The following is a 26,818-nucleotide window of genomic DNA, read 5'->3' as shown; positions in this document are numbered from 1 at the left end:
CAGGCTCCTCCCCTGCCTGGGCATCGGGCCAGTCTCCGGGCCATGCGACCTCAGCTGCAAACTGCTCCGGGGTAGGGCACACAAAAAGGGTGGAACTCTCCCCCTGCTGACTGCGGCTAAAATGGTAGAGACACTCGTGTATCTGCACCTATCCGCGGTGGTTGGCTGCCTGCTAGCGAACCAAGTGCTGTAGATAACGCTCCATGCCTAGTGATCAAGCGGGATCGGCCTAAAGAGGTGGTGGCGGTGCGCCTGCGCCCTGAGGTGCGTCACCCTATGCCTGCCTAGGCGTGCAATACTTCTAAATGAAGGCTCAGGTGATTGGTGGTCGGATCACTTTGCTGGGGATGACGGGAACCCCGAACGACTGGCGGAGGCCCGTGATTAATGCCGAAAACCCCAGGGCCCTATTAGACTTATCCGGGTCTAGAGGGTGCCTGGTGGGTGACATACCTGCAAACAAATAGATGGCATCAGCAATCAATTGAGCCACGTGGACGCTCATCCGTGTCAGGATGGCATACACCAGTTGACACTTCGGTAGAGGGAGATCAGAGTTATGATCACTAGGCAAGACATTGCTTAGCAGCAATGTCATCCACATCTGGGTCAAGGTGGTCATGTTGGTGCGCATGATCCGCACCCGCCTCCCTACAGCGGTCCGAGTGAAATCCTGCCCCGGTGTGCATAACAGCTGGGCAATGACCTCCTCGTCGAACCCGTCGGCCCTGTTCCTCCTTTGACTGAACTCGCACTCCTGGCCTTCCTCCAACACTAGCGGGTCACCCAGGAACTGGCCGAGGGCATCTGCATCAAAAAGGAATCCACTGACCCCTCACCCATGAACGCATGTCTCGCACTCCTTCCTCTGTGGGCCAAGCATTAGCATAAAACTTCAAGACTACCTTAGGGTCAAACTTAGCTGTGGGAGTCACCAGCGACGTCCAATGTCGGCGAGCTATCTCCCCCTGAAAATTTGTGTACCCATCCTCCCTGAGCTGGATGTGCCTCTGTCTGTGGAATGACCATCCTTTGATGGCCTCGAAGCACTGCTGGTGCACGGTGCTCCAGAAATGGTGGCTATCAAACTCGGGGGCGGCACTGGTCCCTTCAGTCACGGCCTCTTTCCTAGATCTCTTTGCGGAAAGCTTTTTCGGAGCCATTTCCTGCGAGGACAAACATTTGGAAAGTTAATTTACAAGGAAATGCTATTTTAAAGCAAAAATGACATACTAATCTTTCCGACTCAGAACAGACTTGTGCACACATTTCCCTGAAGAAAAAAATTTATGAAAGGAAATTCTACATTATATGTTCATTTTGGGAAGCATTCTCGTGCCACATTCAAACATGTGTACATTTATAAAGCGCTTGACCATCTATTCAAAATATACACGTTTTATTTGAAGGGTATTTGTCCCTTGCTACCTATTCTATATATACACGTACATGGTGAATAACATCTCAAACAAACTAGGCAAACATCATGGTGCAGCCCCAAAAATCAGCCTCTGGCCTAAAGGGAAATCCCTATCATAATGCCTTCGTTTTTATGCTTTCTTGCACTCAAAACCAAAGGCTTGGATTCCTAGGTCCAAGTCCTTAATTTGGGCACTCATTTTAACCTCTACATGCTGTCCTTATATACACAAAACAGCCCCACCACAATCCAAAGTTCACAAAACCATGCCCAAATGTCATTGAGGCATTTCACCGAGCACTTGGTGGGCGCACTTTTGGGTGCCAATAACAAGGGAATAGGGGCGATGTGGTTTGCCCCATTATTGCAAAACACAACCTAGGCCTAAGGCCATCCCCTACAACCCTCCAATTCAAAAAAACAAGCGTGAATCCAAGCATACATTGTCTCATGAAATTGGCAAAAATTGAGCAACTAAACCACTAAAATACATCAATGGAGAGCCAAAGAATAAAGGAGAAGTGCAGTTACCTGTAGGGAGCGAATCAAAATGCAAAAGGGGAAGCAAAAAACCCTGCAATGGAAGCTTGGGGGGCTGCCTCTCTTGCAATTTCCGTGAGCAATGAAGTTCTTGAGTGAGGGGGGGGGGGAGTTTTGGGTGAAGAAAACTCACCCCAACCTCCTTTTTTTATCTAATTCGTGCAGAGGGTGCTCGCCCAGGCGAGCTAATTCCCTTTTTTTTTTAAAAAAAGGGATTCTTACAGGATAAAAAAGATGCAAATGCATGCGCATGTCCTTACTTTTTGTTATTTCTTTAAATTCGGGCTCGTGGCACCTCTATGATCCAAGAAATAAAAATTTCAAAGAAAACAAAGACTAACGCTATCAGTGGTGAAAAAGAACAGATACTTGTTTTATTAGGCCCTTCTTGGTCAAGCGCTATCAACCTATACATGCGAATGAAATGGTTATTTTAGTGCCGCTCTAGGCATAATATCTTTTGACGACATCCAAGTTTACTGGCGAAAGCATTTTCTCGTCGTCCAGCGAGTATCAAGGCCCCCCCGGAGAAAACCTTCTTAACAACGAAATGCCCTTCATAATTCGGGGTCCACTTCCCTCGCTTGTCTTTAACAGCATGGGACACCTTTTTCAGCACAAGGTCCCCCTCGTTGAACTTGCGCGGGCGCACCTTTTTGTTGAACGCGTTCTTTATCCTTTGTTGATATAGGCGCCCATGGCTCATGGTCGTCAAACGCTTACCTTCAATAAGATTGAGTTGGTCGTAGCGTGTTTAAGCCCACTTTGATTCTGCTAGGCCCGATTCCGCTAATATCCTCTGGGAAGGGACCTCTACCTCAAATGGGAGCACTGCTTCCATCCCATAAACCAAGGAGTACGGTGTTGCCCCAGTAGAAGTTTGTACCGAGGTTCGGTACCCATGCAGGGAAAAAGGCAACGTCTCATGCCAATCTTTGTACGTCACTGTCATTTTCTGAATAATTTTCTTAATATTTTTGTTTGCAGCCTCGTTCATCTTCGGCCGATAGGGGGTGGAGTTATGATGCTGGATTTTGAAATCTTCGCACATTTCCTGCATCATTTTGTTATTCAGATTGGTGCCATTGTCAGTAATGATCATCCTAGGGAGTCCATACCGACAAACCAGCTCCCTCTTTATGAATCTAACCACCACGCTTCTCGTGACATTGGTGTAGGAAGCCGCTTCGACCCATTTGGTGAAATAATCTATCACCACGAGAATGAAGCGATGACCGCTCAAAGCCTTGGGTTCGATGGCCCCTATGACATCTATCCCCCACATGGAAAAAGGCCAAGGGGCGGACATGACATTCAGAGGATGTGGCGAAACATTGACATTGTTTGTGAACGCTTGACATTTATGGCATTTCCTTACATAGGTGCAGCAATCGCTTTCCATAGTGAGCCAGTAATAACCTGCTCTAAGGATTTTCTTGGCCATAGCATGCCCATTGGCATGCGTCCCAAACGAACCCTCATGGACTTCCTCGATCATGTGGTTCGCCTCTTTGGCATCTACGCATCGCAGGAGGGTCATTGACGATACCACTCACAAAGAAACTAGTAGCCAATCTCCTTAACGTTCTTTTGTCATTGTTGGAAATCCCTGGTGGATATTCTTTGTTCTCGACATACTGTTTGATGTCGAAATACCACGGTTTCCCATCTTGCTCTTCCTCTATCTCACAACAATGTGCTGGCTTGCCACGAGATCTGAATTCAATGTACGGCAGATCCCCGTGTAGGGCAAGTTGAAACATGGATGCCAAGGTGGCCAATGCATCGGCCATTTGGTTCTCTTCCCAAGGTATGTGGTGGAAAGAAATGTCCTCAAAGAATTCATCTAACTTCAAGATATAAGTTTGATAGAGTATCAATTTTTTATCCCTAGTTTCCCATTCCCCTCTCAACTAACGTATTACCAAGGCCAAGTTTCCATACACTTTGAGTAGCTTCACGTCAAAATCAATGGCAGCTTGAATCCCAAGGGTGCACGCTTCATATTCGGCCATATTGTTGGTACAATCGAAACCAGCCTGGCCGTGAAAGGGATACATTGATCATCTGGGGATACAAGGACTACCCCTACTCCATGGCCCAAAGCATTAGATGCCCCATTGAAACAAACCATCCATTTGTCTATATCCTCATGTGTCCGCTTCTCTTCGAATAGGGCCATGATGTCTTCATCCGGGAACTCAGGGTGCATTGGCCGATAATCTTGGAGGGGTTGTTGGGCCAAATAATTTGGCAAGGCGCTTCCCTTTATCATCTTTTGGGTGACATACACAATATCGAATTCAGATAGTAGTACCTGCCACCTAGCGATTCGTCCCGTGAGGGCCGGTTTCTCAAAGATGTATTTCACGGGATCCATTTTGGAAATAAGCCAAGTGGTATGACTGAGCATGTACTGCCTAAGACGATGTGATGCCCATACCAAGGCACAGCACGTCCTTTCCAACATTGAGTAATTCATCTCACAGGCAGTAAACTTCTTGCTTAAATAGTAAATGGCTTGCTCCTTCTTCCCAGAGTCATCGTGCTGACCCAACACGCACCCCATAGACCTGTTACAGGCAGCATGAGCACCGGGGGATTCGCGAGGCTCTGTTTGATTTTTTTGAAGGCCTCTTGGCAGTCGCTATTCCACAGGACCGCCTGGTTTTTACGCAAGAGTTTGTAGATGGGCTTGCAAGTAGGGGTGAGTTGCAAGATAAATCTCGCGATGTAATTCAACCTGCCTAGGAAACCTCGAACCTGCTTCTCCATGCGTGGCTCTGGCATTTCAAGAATGGCCTTCACTTTCTCGGGATCTATCTCTATCCCTTTCTGGCTCACAATAAACCCCAACAACTTCCCTGACTTTACCCCAAAGGTGCACTTGGCGGGGTTTAGTTTCAGTTGGTATTTTCGTAACCTTCCAAACAGCTTACGTAGATTGATGAGGTGTTCGTCCTCGGTCCGAGATTTGGCAATCATGTCATCTAAGGCTACCATGGCGCATTGATAGGTTGCCCCAGCATTTTTTAGCCCGAAGGCCATCACTTTGTAGCAGAATGTTCCCCATAGGGTGACGAAAGTGGTCTTCTCCACATCTTCGAGTGCCATTTTTATCTGGTTATACCCTAAGAAACCATCCATAAATGAGAAAAGGGCAAACTTAGCCGTATTATCTACTAGTATATCAATGTGTGGTAAGGGAAAATTGTCTTTAGGACTGGCTCGGTTTAAATCTTGATAGTTGTCGCAACCTACCCTTCGGCGGGAGGGTGACGCGTGACTCGCGGTATGCGTGTTCCACGAAAGGAATACGCGTGGAGTCGCCACCAACGTTTATTTGAGGAAAACGTCGGAAAAACCGGAAAAGACGCGATCTACGAACTTTTAAGTTGAAAGGTTCGAGAGTTGTATTTACGCACGGGGAAGGTATTAGCACCCCACACGTCCGTCCCAAGGGACGGCAGCCTTTAATCGAATGTGCAAACATGACTTTGATTTTTATGTTCCCTTTTATGTTCTTATATCCTTTATACCCTTTTTATATTTTTTTCTTTTTTGTGGTCGACAAGGGTGTTTCCCTTTGCTCCTACGTATTCCTCAATTTGAGATGAGAAAATCAGACCTACGTAGTTCTTTCGGAACAAAGCGTTTGGTTAAGTTGTTTTTGTCTTTTTTGCAAAATATGTTTTTATTGAACAAAAGGTCATTTAAGGTGTTGGACCATTAAACGGTCTTTTGATTTTGAAAGGGGAGAAACGTTAAGGCGTTGGACCATTAATGATCTCTTGTTTTTGAAAGGAGAGAAACGTTAAGGCATTGGACCATTAACGATCTCTTGTTTTTGAAAGGAGAGAAACGTTAAGGCATTGGACCATTAACGATCTCTTGTTTTTTGAAAGGAGAGAAACGTTAAGGCATTGGACCATTAACGATCTCTTGTTTTTGAAAGGAGAGAAACGTTAAGGCATTGGACCATTAACGATCTCTTGGGGTGGTCGACAAAAGCGGGGCTTTTGCTCCTACGTATCCTCAATGAGGAACTAAGACCTACGTAGTTCAAGTGATTCTTTTTTACTTTAAGAGGTGATCATTTTAAGGCGTTGGACCTTGAAAATGATCCATTTTACTTAATGAGAATTTGAAATGACAAACTTCAAAAACCTATTTTTGTGGACGAGCTTGACTAGGCGAGTTGATTTTAGCCTTAGTTTCACTTTAGTTATTAGTCAATTCGATTAAGAATGAGAAATCCCAAAGAGAAAACGTCCGATTGATTTTCCGCTTTATTTTACTGAAAGATGTTTTTTTGATTATTATATTATTTTTTACCTCTTTTTGATTTCCAACGTGGTTACGGCACGACCGAATGGTCGGAATTCATTTTAACCGAAGTTAACGGATAATACAATTCAAACGTTCGGTGGAAATTGATTTCGTTTTTAAGTTAAGCGAGAAATGACTTAAGTAAAATGGCTTAAGCACGTCAACAGGGGGTATAAAAAGTAAACAAAACGAGAATAAAAATGCACGAAACACAATGTGGACCACCATGGGTACATAGAATGAATCGAAAAGCTTGGTTCGAGGTACTTACCCGTTGAAGATCGAAGAACGATGAAGAACGAATGAAGAACGTCGAAGAACGGTTGAAACCTTTGCAAGATTCCTCACGGAAAACGTTACGGAAACGTTTCGGAAGCGCCTCGGCTTAGATTTTCTTCACGGAAACAATTTTTCCAAGCAAATTCGAAAGAGAGAGAAGTGCCTAAGGGGCTGAACCCTTTCCTTCTTCACTTCCTCCCCTATTTATAGCAAAATAGGGGAGGTGGTTGCCGCTCAGCTCGCCCAGGCGAGCCAGGTTGCTTCCTCCAGAAGCAACAGCCTTCTGGAGGAATATTCTGGAGGGCCCAAGTGGGCCTGGGTGCTATTTGCACCCCCATTTTTACTAAGTACACCCCCCTCTGCTGTTTTTTGGTGATTCTTTTTTCGTAAAGTTACGGAAACTTACGAATTTCGTAACGATACTTGTTTTCTTTCCGTAATGTTACGGAACCTTGCGGATTACATAATCATCCCCCTTTTGACTTACGGAATGTTACGGAACCTCACTTAATTATGCAACGATGCTTCCATTTGATTTCCGGTGTGTCACGGAAACTTACGGATTGTGCATCAATATTTTTTTGGTTTTTCGGCATGTCCTGGAATTTCACAAATTGCCTAATGATGGATGCCAAGCACCTCACAAGGACCAAAGAAAGGTCGCATGTCATCAAGCAAAGGTCCCCGGACGAAATTAGGGTATGATAGTTGCCCCTCTTTACTTGTCTTTTATTGGAGATAAAAGGAAAGTAAAGATAAGACACTAATTTCGTTCCTCTCGATTTGACGAGAGTCGCGGGTGACCATAAAATCTGCACATGCAAATGACTTGTTGTTCCCAGAATTTCTCAAATTGCCTAATGATGGGTGCCAAGCACCTCACAAGGACCAAAGAAAGGTCGCATGTCATCAAGCAAAGGTCCCCGGACGAAAATTAGGGTATGACACTAATTTCGCTCCTCTCGGTTGACGAGAGTCGCGGGTGACCATGACTTGTCGTTCCCGGAATTTCACAAATCGCCTAATGATGGGTGCCAAGCACCTCACAAGGACCAAAGAAAGGTCGCATGTCATCAAGCAAAGATCCCCGGACGAAAATTAGCGTATGACACTAATTTCGCTCCTCTCGGTTGACGAGAGTCGCGGGCGACCATGAAATTTCCGCATGTAAATGACTTGTTGTTCCCGGAGGAACAAAAGGTGCAGAAGACTATGTCAGCCTCCGCATGCTATCAAGCGTTCTGTCTTACAGATAGCAAAAGAATGTTTATACGGATAACCACTCGGGTATTTCCGCGTATCATCGGGCCCGCCGCCTCTGGATGACACAAGGGTGCAGAATGACCAAACTTGGTCTCTGCTTGTCATCGGGCCCGCCGCCTCTAGATGACAAAAGGGTGCGAATAATCGTAAGGTATCTCCGCGTATTATCGGGCCCGCCGCCTCTGGATGATACAAGGGTGCAGAATGACCAAACTTGGTCTCTGCTTGTCATCGGGCCCGCCGCCTCTGGATGACAAAAGGGTGCGGATAACCGTAAGGTATCTCCGCGTATCATCGGGCCCGCCGCCCCTGGATGATACAAGGGTGCAGAATGACCAAACTTGGTCTCTGCCTGTCATCGGGCCCGCCGCCTCTGGATGACAAAAGGGTGCGAATAACCGTAAGGTATCTCCGCGTATCATCGGGCCCGCCGCCTCTGGATGATACAAGGGTGCAGAATGACCAAACTTGGTCTCTGCTTGTCATCGGGCCCACCGCCTCTGGATGACAAAAGGGTGCGAATAACCGTAAGGTATCTCCGCGTATCATCGGGCCCGCCGCCTCTGGATGATACAAGGGTGCAGAATGACCAAACTTGGTCTCTGCTTGTCATCGGGCCCGCCGCCTCTGGATGACAAAAAGGGTGCGAATAACCGTAAGGTATCTCCGCGTATCATCGGGCCCGCCGCCTCTGGATGATACAAGGGTGCAGAATGACCAAACTTGGTCTCTGCTTGTCATCGGGCCCGCCGCCTCTGGATGACAAAAAGGGTGCGAATAACCGTAAGGTATCTCCGCGTATCATCGGGCCCGCCGCCTCTGGATGATACAAGGGTGCAGAATGACCAAACTTGGTCTCTGCTTGTCATCGGGCCCGCCGCCTCTGGATGACAAAAGGGTGCGGATAACCATAAGGTATCTCCGCGTATCATCGGGCCTGCCGCCTCTGGATGATACAAGGGTGCAGAATGACCAAACTTGGTCTCTGCTTGTCATCGGGCCCGCCGCCTCTGGATGACTAAAGGGTGCGAATAACCGTAAGGTATCTCCGCGTATCATCGGGCCCGCCGCCTCTGGATGATACAAGGGTGCAGAATGACCAAACTTGGTCTCTGCTTGTCATCGGGCCCACCGCCTCTGGATGACAAAAGGGTGCGGATAACCGTAAGGTATCTCCGCGTATCATCGGGCCCGCCGCCTCTGGATGATACAAGAGTGCACGTCACATGACCTTAGGGTCAGTATGACAAAGATTATGGGGCGGCCGACAAAAGCAAGGCTCTTGCTCCTACGTATCCTCCAATGAGGAACTCAGACCTACGTAGTTCTGGATAACTTGTGAGACTTGAAAAGTCTCCATCGGAAAATGCTGACATCTCCGGAAAGGGCGCAGATGACCACATTGGCCTCTGCTCGTCAATCACACTTGGGGTCACTGAATGACGAGGTGCGGATAACCGTAAGGTGTCTCCGCGGGCTACCAGCTCTTAAGTCATGGCAACAAAAGGCGCTGTGGTCGACAAAAGCGAGGCTCTTGCTCCTACGTATCCTCCAATGAGGAACTCAGACCTACGTAGTTCTGGATAACTTGTGAGACTTGACAAAGTCTCGGTGTTTTCTCCACTAAAAAATGCAAACATGCTTTAGCAAAGAGACAAATATTCCAACTGTTTAGAGCAGCATATGCTTTTTTGAGTGACAAACAATGCGTCTACCAGGGAAGGAGAGTCTGCTGATGGGATCCCCCATAACCATAAATGAGATTTTGGATGTTAGCATTTCGTTTCTAAATGACCATTTAGAGGAAACACTGGGTTCGACAAAAATAGAAGAAAATCACTCAAAGTGTATCAATCTCGCACAGGTAAGTGTTTCATCCTAATTCCGAACCATAGATATGTCATGACTTGACTTTGCAAATTATTTCCTATCAAATCAAAAATTACATGCGTGATCATGGATCAATAGGGCTTCCCTTGGGAATGGGTTCTTTTGGTGTTTTTTTTTTCGGCTTTTGTGTGTTTTTGGCTTTTGATTTTTCTGCCTTTTTCTTTTTCTGTTTTTTTTTGTTTAGTGCGGGGCGAGAAAAAAAAGTCGCTAGCGCACGGGATTTTGGTTGGTAATCAAAGGGAGAAGACCATTTTATGTCGTGGTTTCCTTTCCTTCTTTTTTTGTTCATTTGGTGAAAATTCTGTATTGTTCAGATATTGTCCGGTCCAAAGACCTCTCTGCACATTTCTTCTGTTTTCTTTCGATCCTTGATCAGGAGCTTTCTTTCCTTCTTTTCTCTTTTTTTCTTTCTCCCATTCTTTGATTGGGAATTTTCTTTCTTTTCTTTTTGCTTTCTCCCACTCTTTGATTGGGAATTTCCTTTCTTTTATTTTTTTGCTTTCTCTTTGATTGGAAATTTTCCTTCTTTTCCTTTTTGCTTCCGAGGGTAAGGATTATGGTGAGTCAGGATTTTGGCTCAAGGTTTGTAGAATGGCTAGACATGATACATGTCGGGGTTTGGTTTGGCTCAAGGATAAAAGGGATGCCCCACATTATTTCCATGACACAAATGCAAAAATGATGATTTGGAAACTTTATGCAAAACTGGTCATGCATGCACCTATGCGGACACTCAAGTGTCAAATTTTTATGGTCATGTGATGCTAGGGCTCAGGATTCATTTCCTCTATTTTAAATCAACCCAATGTTTCCAAAATATGTTCTTTTATCAATTTGTGCATTCATCCGAGTCCATTTTGGGCGTCCGGGGAAATTTTCACAGCATTCACCCTTCAGGTGTAGACACGTTTTTTTCTTCAAAAATCGGTTATGATCAATGAATGAATTTTTTCAAAGAAAAGTTGGAAATCGTCTCTTTTCAAAAGCATGTCGGTTTTTAGCTAGACAACTTATTTTTTCTTTTTTCTCCTTCTTTTTTTTTATCATTATCATTTGTTTATTTCTTTTTCTTGTTTGTTTTTTTTTCCCTTTTTTTTTCATGAGGTATTTTGCTACCTAAACATGTGTATATTTTTGCGAGGTATTTTTGCTATATACATGCATATCCAAGGTATCTTGCTACCTAAACATACATATATATGTTTTGTAAGGTATTTTTGCTGTATACATGCATATCCAAGGTATCTTGCTACCTAAACATACATATATATATTTTGTGAGGTGTCTTTTTGCTACATACATGCATATCCAAGGTATCTTGCTACCTAAACATACATATATATATTTTGTGAGGTATCTTTTTGCTACATACATGCATATCTAAGGTATCTTGCTGCCTAAACATACATATATATATTTTGTGAAGTGTGTTTTTGTTTACATACATGCATATCTAAGGTATCTTTCTACCTAAACATACATATATATATTTTGTGAGGTATGACTACCTTCCGAGCTTGTGCTTGTTTTATTTAAATTCCTAGGATCATGAGCAACTAGGTGTGTCTTACTATGAAAAGTGATCAAATAACAAGCATAGATTCAAAAGGTACTAGGTTGCCTCCTAGTAGCGCTTCTTTAACGTCTTTAGCTGGACGCGTTATGACTTGTCAGTCACTGACCTAGTACTTTGCTTACCTTTGGCTTTGGACTTGGTAGCCTGCTGGTCGGCCATGTGTCGTAGGCAACGCTCTAACCTTTTTGCGGATGAGCTGAGGTGAACTCTAGAGGTGGTGGCGGTGTGTCTATTGCCCGCTACCGGCCATCCCAATGCTGCTGTGGTGTTTCGCCCTGCGCCTGCCTAGGGACGCAGTACTTCTTGATGAAAGCTCGATCAGTAGGGGGCCTGATGCCCTTGCTGGAGGTTACAGGTACTCTGTAGAACTGACAGAGACCCGTAATTAGAGCTTGACAACTCCAAGACCTTGTTGGACTTCTTCGAGTCCACTAGGTGTCTTGCAGGTGCGATCCCTGCAAACAATTGATGAAATCAGAAATCAGTTGAGCGATGTGCATACTTACCTATGATGACATAACTTTGCCGGGGGGGTACGGGCACCCTGTAGGACTGATAGAGGCCCGTAACCAGAGCTGGAAACCTCAGGGCCCTGTTGGACTTTTTCGGGTCCACTGGGTGTCTTGTGGGTGCGATCCCTGCAAACAATAGATGGTATCAGAAATCAGTTGAACTATATGCATACTTACCCATGTCGGGACGACACAGACCAACTGATAATTTTGCAGGGGGAGATTGGCGTTGCGGTCGCTGGGCAGAATGTTGCTAAGTAGCAATGTCATCTATATCTGTGTAAGAGTGGTCATGTTGGTGCGCATGATCCGCACTCGTCTCTTTGCAGCGGCACGGGTGAAATATTGCCCCGATATGCATAGTAGTTGTGTGATAGCCTCCCTCTCTGGTTGTGCTCGCACAGTTGGCCCTCCTCCAATATCAGGGGGTGGCCCAGGAACCGTTAAAAGGAAACTACTGGCCCCTTAACCGGAAGTTCAAGTCTCGGTTAAGCATTTAAGGGCAGAGGACCTTAAATTCTTTTAAGGTGTGGATGTCGAGCACACTGAAAATGAGGACACGTAGCCCTCTAAAGGTGAGGGCGTGCAGCCCTCTCAAGGCGAGGAGGTGTAGTCCTCTAGAGGTGAGGGCGTGCAGCCCTCTGCTGGCAAGGACATGTAGTCCTTTCAAGGTGAGGGCGTGTAGCCCTCTGACGGTGAGGGTAACTAGTACCCAAGGTGAGGACGTGTAGCCCTCTCAAGGCGAGGACATGTAGTCCTCTAGAGGTGAGGGCGTGCAGCCCTCTGATGGTGAGGACGTGTAGTCCTCTCAAGGTGAGGGCGTGTAGCCCTCTGACGGCGAGGGTAACTAGTACCCAAGGTGAGGGCGTGTAGCCCTCTCAAGGCGAGGACATGTAGTCCTCTAGAGGTGAGGGCGTGCAGCCCTCTGATGGTGAGGACGTGTAGTCCTCTCAAGGCGAGGACGTGTAGTCCTCTCAACGGTGAGGGTAACTAGTACCCAAGATGAGGGCGTGTAGCCCTCTCAAGGCGAGGACGTGTAGTCCTCTGATGGTGAGGGCGTGCAGCCCTCTGATGGTGAGGACGTGTAGTCCTCTCAAGGCGAGGACGTGTAGTCCTCTCAACGATGAGGGTAACTAGTACCCAAGGTGAGGGCGTGTAGCCCTCTCAAGGCGAGGACATGTAGTCCTCTAGAGGTGAGGGCGTGCAGCCCTCTGATGGTGAGGACGTGTAGTCCTCTCAAGGCGAGGACGTGTAGTCCTCTCAAGGCGAGGACGTGTAGTCCTCTCAACGGTGAGGGTAACTAGTACCCAAGGTGAGGGCGTGTAGCCCTCTCAAGGCGAGGACATGTAGTCCTCTAGAGGTGAGGGCGTGCAGCCTCTGATGGTGAGGACGTGTAGGCCTCTCAAGGTGAGGGCGTGTAGCCCTCTCAAGGCGAGGACATGTAGTCCTCTAGAGGTGAGGGCATGCAGCCCTCTGATGGTGAGGACGTGTAGTCCTCTCAAGGCGAGGACGTGTAGTCCTCTCAACAGTGAGGGTAACTAGTACCCAAGGTGAGGGCGTGTAGCCCTCTCAAGGCGAGGACGTGTAGTCCTCTGATGGTGAGGGCGTGCAGCCCTCTGATGGTGAGGACGTGTAGTCCTCTCAAGGCGAGGACGTGTAGTCCTCTCAACGGTGAGGGTAACTAGTACCCAAGGTGAGGGCGTGTAGCCCTCTCAAGGCGAGGACATGTAGTCCTCTAGAGGTGAGGGCGTGCAGCCCTCTGATAATGAGGACGTGTAGTCCTCTCAAGGCGAGGACGTGTAGTCCTCTCAACGGTGAGGGTAGCTAGTACCCAAGGTGAGGGCGTGTAGCCCTCTCAAGGCGAGGACATGTATTCCTCTAGAGGTGAGGGTGTGCAGCCCTCTGATGGTGAGGACGTGTAGTCCTCTCAAGGCGAGGACGTGTAGTCCTCTCAACGGTGAGGGTAACTAGAACCCAAGGTGAGGGCGTGTAGCCCTCTCAAGGCGAGGACATGTAGTCCTCTAGAGGTGAGGGCGTGCAGCCCTCTGATGGTGAGGACGTGTAGTCCTCTCAAGGCGAGGACGTGTAGTCCTCTCAACGGTGAGGGTAACTAGTACCGAAGGTGAGGGCGTGTAGCCCTCTCAAGGCGAGGACATGTATTCCTCTAGAGGTGAGGGCGTGCAGCCCTCTGATGGTGAGGACGTGTAGTCCTCTCAAGGCGAGGACGTGTAGTCCTCTCAATGGTGAGGGTAACTAGTACCCAAGGTGAGGGCGTGGAGCCCTCTCAAGGCGAGGACATGTAGTCCTCTAGAGGTGAGGGCGTGCAGCCCTCTGATGGTGAGGACGTGTAGTCCTCTCAAGGCGAGGACGTGTAGTCCTCTCAACGGTGAGGGTAACTAGTACCCAAGATGAGGGCGTGTAGCCCTCTCAAGGCGAGGACATGTATTCCTCTAGAGGTGAGGGCGTGCAGCCCTCTGATGGTGAGGACGTGTAGTCCTCTCAACGGTGAGGGTAACTAGTACCCAAGGTGAGGGCGTGTAGCCCTCTCAAGGCGAGGACATGTAGTCCTCTAGAGGTGAGGGCGTGCAGCCCTCTGATGGTGAGGACGTGTAGTCCTCTCAAGGCGAGGACGTGTAGTCCTCTCAACGGTGAGGGTAACTAGTACCCAAGATGAGGGCGTGTAGCCCTCTCAAGGCGAGGACGTGTAGTCCTCTGATGGTGAGGACGCGTAGTCCTCTCAAGGCGAGGACGTGTAGTCCTCTCAACGATGAGGGTAACTAGTACCCAAGGTCCACCCTTATGAGAAAGCAAGAGATCGACTCATCGAGAGGGCCGGTCATCCCAAATCCACAAGATTTGGACATTAGATTTAGGAAATCTATGCAGTTAACATGATTTTTAGGGATGCAGATGCATGCAACCTTTGTCGTGAAATTTGGTAAATGCGGACTTCATTTGAAACAATGCAATGTAATGGAAAGTTGTACAATGTTCATTACATTCTTTCCCTATTTTGTGATTTTGATTTTGATTTAAATTTTTTTTTTGAAAACACAGATTGACTGTCCTTTTGAAAGAGGTGATAATTCATGCAACCTCATCCTATCTTTTTTGCAAATCTCTCCGGGAACTCCCTCAGAGTGCGTGTTCTGTTTGATTTAGTCACTTGACCATTTTGGAGTGACGGCAATGGAGTCGTTTGATGTTCGATCAATCCATTGAAATCCTAGGGTTTGTCCCCTTTTTTTTGTTAAAAACATCGATGGGTGAGAACTTTTGATCGGCCCCTATGTTCACTTGAGGCTCATGCATGGTGCCCCTCATTGCCCCAGTGTAAGGCTTTGAGGTACCAATCGTTGCCTTTCGTCATGACCTTGTAGCTGGGAACCTATTGAGTGAGAACTTCTAATCTGCCCCTAGGTTCACTTGAGGCTCATGCACGATGGCCCTCATTGCCCCAGTGTAGGGCTATGAGGTAACCATCGTCGTCTTGTTTTCACAACCTTGTAGCAAGGGAGAATGAAAGAAGCAGTTGATTCTTGCAAAAAAGAATTTTCCAAGGACGAGAAATAATTGAAGGATCTTTCAGTTGATGGATTAAGTCAAATGACTCCTATGTAGAAGCAAGATGTTTTGATGTCTTGATGATGCTAAAGGATCAAGTGCTTCTAAGTTTTATCCAAGAAAATCAAGATATATGATCAAGTTTGATCTCTTTAGAATCTTTAGGAAGAAGTTTCCAAATTGAAACAAACAAAGGTTTGACCAAAGAATTCTATCATTTCAATTTGAGATTTGCTCTCCGGTAATCGATTACCAGTAGTTAAAAATGTTTTTATTCAAATTTTTAAAACCTGTAATCGATTACGTAAGTCTTGTAATTGATTACCAGAGGGGATTTTCAGAAAATAATTTCCAAGAGACATATCTATTCAAATGTTTTATGAACGGCCATTCAAATGTTTTAAAGAGAGTTTTCATTGCCCAAACAGTTTTATCCTCTCGAAAGATCAAGAGTTTTTCTGAACTGAAATGTCTTATCCTCTCAAAAAGATTCCTTGGTCAACCACTTGCATATTCAATAATGAATTTTGATTGGTCTTCATTGTACAATATATCCCTTTTAAGAGAGATTTCTTCTTCTTATTTCTGAAAAGGGATTAAGAGACCGTGGGTCTCTTGTAGTAGAGTATTCTTGAACACAAGGGAAGGGTTGTCCCTATGTGCATTGTTAATCCGAAAAGAGAGAGTGAAAGTTTAATTGGGGAATAATATTCGTATCTTAATTCAATCCCTTCTTCTTCTCAAGGTAACTGAGGCCATTTGTCCAACATCCTATTCTTGATAACTCACTTCTCTCTAAAAAGACAAAATGAGGTCACATGAACGTCTATATTTTTACTTGAAAACACAGTCAATCAAATGCCTTTTTATTTTTTATTTTGAAACTTATTTTTTATTTTGAAACTTATTTGTTTTGAACTTTGCTCGTTGTTTTACGGCACCCCCACCAACGTGCAAGATGAGTAATCTCTGATTGAACGGTCTTGGAAGTCAACACTCAGGAGCGCAGGTTGCTTGAGCAAACAGACCAATGGCTTACACTCACATTCCGGTGGAAGTTGAATAAGCAAAGATGTGTTCGTGAGAGGATGTCCATTTTATCTATATCTTTTAACATTGTAACAGTGGTTTATGGCATAAACTTGAAAATCCTGATGAGTCATAACAACAGCTTCCAGAATTGCCCCATGTATGGTGTTGCTTGTTAATGTTAGGATTCAACAAGCGATTCTCCTCAAATTTCAGCCAGCTCGTATCAATTAGACCTTGCACCTTACGCTTCAGAGCCCTACAATGCTCAATGGAACGCCCCGGGGCTTCTCCGTGACAAGCACACGTTGCGTTCGAGTCGTATTCTCGGAGAAATGGAGGTTGATGAACCTTGGCTAGGGTTATGGCTACCATTGAATTATCAAGTAGATATGGGATCAAGTTTAGCATATGACAACGGAATTTGGGGTGAACCCTACAGGCTTTTTGCTGCAAAATTCCTTTTTGTTGGTGTTTTTTTTTGGTTTGTGCTACAGGTGGTCTTCGTCATTGGAAGTGCGGTAGACAGACTTTGTGGTTGATTTAGGGATGGCCTTTGTGGATAGCTGGGTGGTGGGTAAGGAGGAGGTTTGTTATTGGTTGAGTAATGACATTGTTGGGTTGGTGGGAAACTTGGCCGTATAGGAATGGCAGTCACAGCATGGGTTTCTCCCTCTTTCTCACCCTCTTCATTTGCCCCAGTTTTCTCAGTCGTCCTAGTAGGATGATCAAATTTGCCTCTTTTCGGATCCACTTCGATCTTTTTGCTGGTGAAGACCAAATCTGTAAAACTTGAAGGTGTGTAACCCACCTTTTTTTTCATAGTAGAACACCGGTCATGTGTCTACTATCATTGTGATAATCTCTTTCTCTATTTTTGGGGGTGCTACTTGAGTTGCCAAGTCTCTCCATCTTTGGGCGTATTCTTTGAAAGATTCGTGCCCCCTTTTTGCACACTTTTTGTAGTTGCATCCTATCCGGAGCCATATCAGAATTGTACTGACACTGCTTAATGAAGGCAACCATTAGGTCCTTCCAAGAATGGACTCAAGAAGGTTCCTAAGTTAGTATACCAGACAACAGTTGTCCTAGTAAGACTTTCTCAGGAAAAATGTATCAGCAGTTTCTCATCTTTTGCGTATGCCCCCATCTTCCGACAGTACATCTTTAGATGGTTCTTGGAGCGAGTAGTCCCCTTGTACTTGCCAAAGTCCGGCACCTTGAACTTGGGAATGACCATGTTTGGGTATTAGGAACAACTCTTCTAGGTTAGCAAAGGCATAATCTTCACCTCCTTCAATGGCCCTGAGCCTTTCCTTTAGATGATTCGCCTTTCCTTTTTCGGCCATAGCAGGAGGGGCTCTTCCCACCGCAAAATGCAATGGTTGTGGTTGTGGGCGAAACTGAGGGCTCTCCAAAGCATTTTCAAAGGGTATACCACCAACTGCTTGCCCTTCAGTGGCATATCCGAGCCAAGGCTCGAAGTCAGCTAGATTGTGGTGGGGAATTTCATGTGTCTCCCCCATGGTTTGAGAGATATGTGCCTGATGAGGTTATTGGTTCTCAAAGAGTATCGGAGTGGAGTTATTGAGATTTTCATTGAGAGTGTATGCCACATTGGGTGGTGTATAGTTGGGAGGCAAGCCATATGAGGGGAAGGCGTGCTCGTTTTGAATTTGCACATCATGGGGTCATCCGTACTTCCCAAATCTTTGCCTACCATATTTGAGGTTGGATGATTCATTTGCTTGAGGCCAGATGGGAGCATCGGGTTCACCTTAGCGACAGCGCTAATAGCGGCAACTATAACCGCATTGGCTTCCATTATCTTCTTCATGCTCATCATGGCCTTCATCATTGTAGCCATTTGCTCTTTTATGGCCTCCATTTTCGGCCTTCATCTTCTCTTGCACCTCCTCTGCTTCACCTATTACTCTAGCTCTAGCACAAGTTCGGTAAGGGCGCCGTAAAGCGTGTCCTTTTCTTTTTGATAAGTTCATTTTATTTTATTTTATTTTATTTTTCAAGGAAAGAATGCAATGAGCAATGCAACCAATGAAAAGCATGGATGCATGCAAATGATGTACAGTCGAAGTATTGCGAATTTTTACGCAGGATATGGGGTTGAATCAATTTAGATTTTCAACATGGTCCATGACATCTTTGTCAAGGTGAAACTGGAAGTAACAAGGACATCAACAATCCTAAATATGTTTGGCAGTAGATGAAGCAGTGATGTGACTCAATTCATCTTTTGCCCCAATTTTGCAGGACGGTTACTTCCATATTTCAACTTGACTTGATGAACCTTTTTGTAAAAGCATGAGCTTGGTTCAACCCTATAATCCAAGGAATGGCAATTCTGATCGCCAATACTTCAACAACATCTCATAGGGATGAATGACTCCGGCATACTTTAAGCTTATGCACGGAAAATGTAATTATGAAATTGAGATGCCCGAAGAAACACCATTTCCTAGTTAACCATGCATTAGGTACCATGTTCAATTATTTTGTTTTGTTGTTGTGAAACGGGTTTATGATCCCAACATGGTTGGCTCGTGGTGCCTAACACATGAAACTAAGAATGTAGTGTGAAGTTTCACGCTTCCCCCTTTTTGTTTTTGTTTTGTAGAGGAAAACGCAAGGATGAGCAAACATGAAAACAAATGGTATGCAATTTTGCAGATCAAAAAGTTTGTTGAACGCATATGCATGATGATGCCATGACTCATGCAAAATGTGAGGCTGGAATATGATAACGGACAAATGCAGGATATGTCCATTATGATGTTATGAAGAGATGCTTATGTGGTGCATGATATGAATGCATTTTACGGACACGAGAGCCCGGAAAATCATCTCTTCTTACTTGCGCATTTGGGGCGTAGTGCCCCATGTGTACAATTAAGAAGGTGATATGGACCTTCCGGCTTCCCGTGACAAAGGACGAGACCAACATACAATGCATGCTAGAGATAAAATGCGGGAGTGACTTGATTCGCATTGATTTTTGGAGTAAAAACGTGGGATAAACTCATTTTATTCAAAAAGTTATAACTAGTCAAGATCTGAGCGACAATACAAACTTCCTAGCGGTTTCTAATCATATGGTCCATTAAGTCTATCATATGTTGACAATAGCTGAGAAGTCCGTGGATCTTCTTGGGGGCGGAGTGGGTGTCCGCCATTGCTTTGGCCTTGGCTAGCAATCGGGGAAGTTCTTGACTCCTGTTCAAAGTAAGAGAAAATCGGTCCGTCCACATTGTTGCCTCTTGGTGCCATGAATCAATTACCCTCTCCCTTGCTTCGCTTTCTGCTGATATCTTGGCGTACTCATCCTCTAGCCTTTGCTCGTGAGTCGCCGCTAGATTTAGCTTCTCTTTGCACTCATCGATGACGGCCCACATATTCCCTTCAGTCTCGCTTAACTGTTGGGACAAATTTCTTTTCGACCTAAGGTAAGCCTTTAGCTCGTCCTTCAAGATCATGCCTTTGACCCGTGATGATTCCTTTCACCTCTTCGGAGCTTGAGCTTACTATTGCTGCCCTATAAAGCCCCTCAAAACTTTGCTGGCACGTGTTCTTCCTTTCGGGCCTTCTTGGTTTCTCGTTCCAAGGCTTCAGCGATGGCCATATTGACGTCCCTTAGTTCATCATACTCTTTTCAGACTTTGATGGCTATGGACTTGAACTTCTCTTCGACTACTCGGGCTCTTTCAAGCTCTGCCTTTAGGGCTTGTACCTCATCACTTTCTTCCGAAGCTTTAACCTCATCGTCCCTCACAGTCTTTAGATTTGGGAGCCAATCCAATCCTTGTGTTCGGACTCTCAGCCACTTATGATAGCCGCCGATGATCCCATTACTGCTTCCCCTAAGCTCTCTGTCCTTTCTTCACGCTGCATCCCATGCCTTGCGAACTCCTTGGAGTACCCTCGCGTTGTGGTCACTAAAACCCCGTGCGATGAAAGGCGTGATGCTTTCGTCTAATGGCGCTCCTCTCATGGGGTAGCCAAGCTGTCTTATGGCGAGAACAGGATTATAATTAATACAACCCCTTGTTCCCATCAAGGGAACATTTGGACATCCTTCGCATGAAGATAGAATCTTGATTCTTTCTTCCTTCTAGCAAGGGAACCAATTAACAGACGCCCCCCCATGCTAGCCAAGAGTTGGTCCCAATTCGCCTTTCCTTTTTCGACGCACGAGCGGTAACCTTGTAGCGGATAGACGGGCCTACCTTCTTGGAGAAAAAGGTGTGAAACCAGCCCCACATAGAGAGCTGGAGTACAGCAAACAATCCTTGCATTGCTTTCTTCACATCTTCGGTCGAAGGTGTCATATAGGTCGGCTAGCATAGCGACAATCGGACTTTCCTTGTGGTTATGATAGGGGAGAAAAACGTCGATCGCTGCCAGGTCCACCAACCCATCCACATTTGGAAAGAGGACTCCCTCGAAAATCAACAGTGTGAGAATATCTATGAATGGGGTCCACTCGCCTTTATCTGCCAAGATTCTTGCTTTTACCTCTAAATATTTTCTCGGTATTCCGACCACCCCATTTTCGACTTGCCTTTGGCGGTCTAATTCCTGCGCCGAGATTTGGACTTTTTTAGAAATTCTGGCCAATGAGGGGTAGAACCCTGAGAAGAGGTATGGTTTCCTTCCCCTTAGAGGACATCCTAGGATCTCTTCAAATTCTTCCACCATTGGTGATAGCTGGAAGTCCCCAAAGGTGAAGCACCTCAACGGCTGATCATGATACTGGGTGAGGGAGGCAATTGGTTCCATGGAGACTTCTACCCTAGCTAGGTCCCAAATGCTTACCATAGGCTTTGCGGAAGGCTTGCCGTTGAAGTTGACCCATTAATTGCCCCAACTTTCGTAAACTGGTGACCTCTAAGCTCTTGATTTTGACTTGATAAAACCTCTTTTTAAGCGAAGGCTTTTGACTTGATCCCATGTTTTACTAAAGTGAAATAAAATCTAGTGCGAATCAAAACTCCGACATCTATCATGGGTGGAATGGATGAATGCATGAAGGAATGCATATGACACGGATGCAATTTATGAATACGGGAGCTCGGGAAATTGTCTCCTTCTTAGATAAACCGTCTTGGGGTAGCAAAGTGCCCAACGTATGTATTTAAGACGGAACCCAAGAGAGGGGATTAAGACGGAACCCACACATGATGCACATGCGAAAGGTACAATACGGGGATGTACATAGTATGATAATATTCACTGAACATAAGCAAACGGGTATATGATACTTATGCATGGCAGTGTGAAAAATGGCACGCAGCGTGTTTGCTCCGTGCCCCCTATTTAAGGGACCTATAAGGGAGAGAACTAACTAGGCTTTTAGCAATAATCCCCAAGGTAGTCATATCTCTCTTGATGGTTTCTAGAGGTATCATCCCCTTCGAAGAACATATTGCAGCAGTAGGGACTACTAGCAACAATAAGTTTTCAAAGAGAAAAGCTCTAGATGAGGGTTCACTGTAATCAAGCAAGTCGGAGACCTAGCATGATCACAGATTCACCTCCACTCCTTATGTTCCCACGAACCCGGGTATAGGGCCCTTTTTCACTCAGAGTGTGTGCAAATAGTGTTAGTGTTTGTGTGCATCAAATGAATAAATATTTTACCTCATGCATACATTCTAAAACACACTAAAAGCAACAAATAGTTTATATACACAAGAACATAAGACAAATAAAGGGAAACCAACAAAGGAGAAAGTCATGATAAAACATTGCACAAGATTAAATGGCCTAACTCTCTAAAAATAGTCCCCAGTGGAGTCGCCAACTGTCACAACCTACCCTTCGGCGGGAGGGCGACGCGTGACTCGCGGGATGCGTGTTCCACGAAAGGAATACGCGCGGAGTCGCCACCAACGTTTATTTGAGGAAAACGTCGGAAAAACCGGAAAAGACGCGATCTACGAACTTTTAAGTTGAAAGGTTCGGGAGTTGTATTTACGCACGGGGAAGGTATTAGCACCCCACACGTCCGTCCCAAGGGACGGCAGCCTTTAATCGAATGTGCAAACATGACTTTGATTTTTATGTTCCCTTTTATGTTCTTATATCCTTTATACCCTTTTTATATTTTTTTCTTTTTTGTGGTCGACAAGGGTGTTTCCCTTTGCTCCTACGTATTCCTCAATTTGAGATGAGAAAATCAGACCTACGTAGTTCTTTCGGAACAAAGCGTTTGGTTAAGTTGTTTTTGTCTTTTTTGCAAAATATGTTTTTATTGAACAAAAGGTCATTTAAGGTGTTGGACCATTAAACGGTCTTTTGATTTTGAAAGGGGAGAAACGTTAAGGCGTTGGACCATTAATGATCTCTTGTTTTTGAAAGGAGAGAAACGTTAAGGCATTGGACCATTAACGATCTCTTGTTTTTGAAAGGAGAGAAACGTTAAGGCATTGGACCATTAACGATCTCTTGTTTTTTGAAAGGAGAGAAACGTTAAGGCATTGGACCATTAACGATCTCTTGTTTTTGAAAGGAGAGAAACGTTAAGGCATTGGACCATTAACGATCTCTTGGGGTGGTCGACAAAAGCGGGGCTTTTGCTCCTACGTATCCTCAATGAGGAACTCAGATCTACGTAGTTCAAGTGATTCTTTTTTACTTTAAGAGGTGATCATTTTAAGGCGTTGGACCTTGAAAATGATCCATTTTACTTAATGAGAATTTGAAATGACAAACTTCAAAAACCTATTTTTGTGGACGAGCTTGACTAGGCGAGTTGATTTTAGCCTTAGTTTCACTTTAGTTATTAGTCAATTCGATTAAGAATGAGAAATCCCAAAGAGAAAACGTCCGATTGATTTTCCGCTTTATTTTACTGAAAGATGTTTTTTTGATTATTATATTATTTTTTACCTCTTTTTGATTTCCAACGTGGTTACGGCACGACCGAACGGTCGGAATTCATTTTAACCGAAGTTAACGGATAATACAATTCAAACGTTCGGTGGAAATTGATTTCGTTTTTAAGTTAAGCGAGAAATGACTTAAGTAAAATGGCTTAAGCACGTCAACAGGGGGTATAAAAAGTAAACAAAACGAGAATAAAAATGCACGAAACACAATGTGGACCACCATGGGTACATAGAATGAATCGAAAAGCTTGGTTCGAGGTACTTACCCGTTGAAGATCGAAGAACGATGAAGAACGAATGAAGAACGTCGAAGAACGGTTGAAACCTTTGCAAGATTCCTCACGGAAAACGTTACGGAAACGTTTCGGAAGCGCCTCGGCTTTGATTTTCTTCACGGAAACAATTTTTCCAAGCAAATTCGAAAGAGAGAGAAGTGCCTAAGGGGCTGAACCCTTTCCTTCTTCACTTCCTCCCCTATTTATAGCAAAATAGGGGAGGTGGTTGCCGCCCAGCTCGCCCAGGCGAGCTCAGCTCGCTCAGGCGAGCCAAGTTGCTTCCTCCAGAAGCAACAGCCTTCTGGAGGAATATTCTGGAGGGCCCAAGTGGGCCTGGGTGCTATTTGCACCCCCATTTTTACTAAGTACACCCCCCTCTGCTGTTTTTTGGTGATTCTTTTTTCGTAAAGTTACGGAAACTTACGAATTTCGTAACGATACTTGTTTTCTTTCCGTAATGTTACGGAACCTTGCGGATTACATAATCATCCCCCTTTTGACTTACGGAATGTTACGGAACCTCACTTAATTATGCAACGATGCTTCCATTTGATTTCCGGTGTGTCACGGAAACTTACGGATTGTGCATCAATATTTTTTTGGTTTTTCGGCATGTCCTGGAATTTCACAAATTGCCTAATGATGGATGCCAAGCACCTCACAAGGACCAAAGAAAGGTCGCATGTCATCAAGCAAAGGTCCCCGGACGAAATTAGGGTATGACAATAGTCTACGCACATTCGCACTTTGCCATCTTTTTTTTGGGACACGGACAATGTTGGCTACCCACTCAGGGTATCGAGCCATAGCCAAGAAACCCGCATCGAACTACTTTCTTACTTCTTCTTTAATTTTCAAAGACATTTTGGGTCTCATCCTTTGTAATTTTTGCTTAACCGGGGAATACCCAGGATTCAATGGCAACCTATGCTGCACAATGTCGAGGTCCAGACCTGGCATGTCTTGGTATGACCATACGAAGATGTCTTGATATTCTTCAAGAAGGGTTATCAAATCTTGGCGGATAGGTGCAGTCATACCGGTCCCTACTTTCACTTCTTTCTTTCCCTCTCCGGTCTCTAAGTCTATCAGTTCGGTTTCCTCTTGGTGAGGCTTCATTTCGCATTCTTCCTAAGCGATCAACCTCTCCAACTCCGGTGAAAGGACATCCTTTTCCTCTTCTTTGTTTATTGTTTGACTTACTTCTCGGTCAAAATCGATTATCAAGCCCTCGTTGTTAGGATCCTCCAAGGATTAATCCTCACATCTATACTATTAAAGACAAAAAATAAAAACATGCAAAATGACATGAGAAAAGGTGGAATCGCAAGAACAGATGAAACAAGATCTCTTTGTTATTTAATAAGGTAGGTTTCACAAAACAAAAGAGAAAGGAATCTATAGTCTCCAATTACATTTTATCAGCGGTATAGACTTCCGACTGGATCGTCACGTGCCAATTCCCCAGTTGGAAATTGGGATGGCACGGTCGCACGAAACTCGACGGATCTGGAACATTATCTCGGCACTTGTGAAACACTGGCTAACATGACCGGGTCATGCCCTATCTGCCCGGAGTCTTGATGGTGCATTCCTTCTTCCATGTTTCCCGAGCTCATACCCCAACCCATATTTGTGCGGGTTACCCCTAATGTCAACAACATCGGCATTCCCGTGGCTGTCCTTGCCCAGACCCATTCCGGGCTCATAACCATGCCTGAGCATTACCCGCGCCACCATCAGGGCCGCATTAGAGAAACAAGGTAGCAATGGACTTGTTTCCACAGAGGCACAACTTACTACCTCGAAGGATTGGAAAGCTGTTTCCAATGATTCCTCCGCTGCCTCTACATATGGTGCCGAGGAGGGGCAGCTTACCAACATATCCTCTTCGCCTGACACTATCACCAAGAGCCCACCAACTGTGAATTTTAGTTTATGGTGAAGCGTCGAGGGGACCACTCCTAGCGCGTGGATCCATGGTCTCCCCAAAAGGCAGTTGTAGGCAGGATTTATGTCCATCACTTGGAAAACCACATTGCAAGTGTGGGGGCCTATCTGAATGGGGATGTCAATTTCCCCCATCACCTTCCTCCAACTACCGTCGAAAGCTCATACTACCATTGAACCCGGTTTTAGATGTGACGCATTAAAAGGAAGCTTCTCCAAGGTGGTCTTTGGCATCAAATTTAAACTTGAACCATTATCGATGAGTACCTTAGCGACGACATGGTCCATGCATCTGACAAACACATGTAGAGCTTTGTTGTGCCCTCTCCCCTCAACTGGAATCTCCTCCACCGCAAACACAAGGTAGTTATTGGTAGTTATGTGATTAACAATGCCTTCAAAACCCTGGACTGAGATGTCGTGTGCTACGTGGGCTTCGTTGAGGACCTTTACTAATAGTGCACGATGAGGCTCGGAGCTTATGAGCAGTTTGAGCAAGGAGATCCTTGCTGGAGTTTTATTCAATTGCTCAACCACTTTAAACTTACTTTGTTGGATGAGACGAAGGAACTCATGAGCCTCTTCCAAGGTCACCGCCCTTCCTTGGAAATCTTCCTTCTTTTCAGCTCCCTTTACTACCGGGGGATCCACTTCTTTTGAGGGGGTGGCCGCGCCTACGGACTCTTGGGTCATGGGTGCTTTCCCCTTGGAGGGCAATTCCGCCGAGTGAGGGGGAGCAAACACCCGACCACTACGCGTTACGCCACTAAGGCCAGTAATGTTGGTCACCTTGGCTGACAAGGAGTCAACCTCGGTTGCAGCCCCTTCTCCAAAAGCGGGAGGGGTATATTTCCATGGGACGACCTTATTGCTTTGATAGGAAAATGGTGTCGGCTTGGGCACTGCCGGGGGGTACTCGGACCTGGGGCTAGTCATATTCCTAGTGAAACATATTACTAGGGCTTTGGGGTTTGGGGGAGCCTTCCTTTCTGCCGACTGCGTGCAAATCTGTGGCTCTTCCCTACCTCTCTCGGACACTTCGAGCTGCCCCCAGTCCATGAGCCGTTGAAGTAGCTCTTCCACCATGGGGCATGTTTCCATGTCGTGTAATTCCCCAAGATGAAACAGACATTCATCGCTTTTGTCTCTGCCACGAGAGACCATGCATGCTGCCTGCAGCGACTGGTAGATGAATCTTCTGGATGTGGCCACATCTTCTAATCTCTTTGACCCTGTCGACCTATCCTTTTCGATGGCGTTTACGCTAGCTCCTCCATGACTGGCTA

Source organism: Glycine max, chromosome 20 (assembly GCF_000004515.6).
Source record: "Glycine max cultivar Williams 82 chromosome 20, Glycine_max_v4.0, whole genome shotgun sequence".
Classification (NCBI taxonomy): domain Eukaryota; kingdom Viridiplantae; phylum Streptophyta; class Magnoliopsida; order Fabales; family Fabaceae; genus Glycine; species Glycine max.
The sequence above is the reverse complement of the archived record's forward strand: the minus strand, read 5'-3'. Positions refer to the sequence as shown.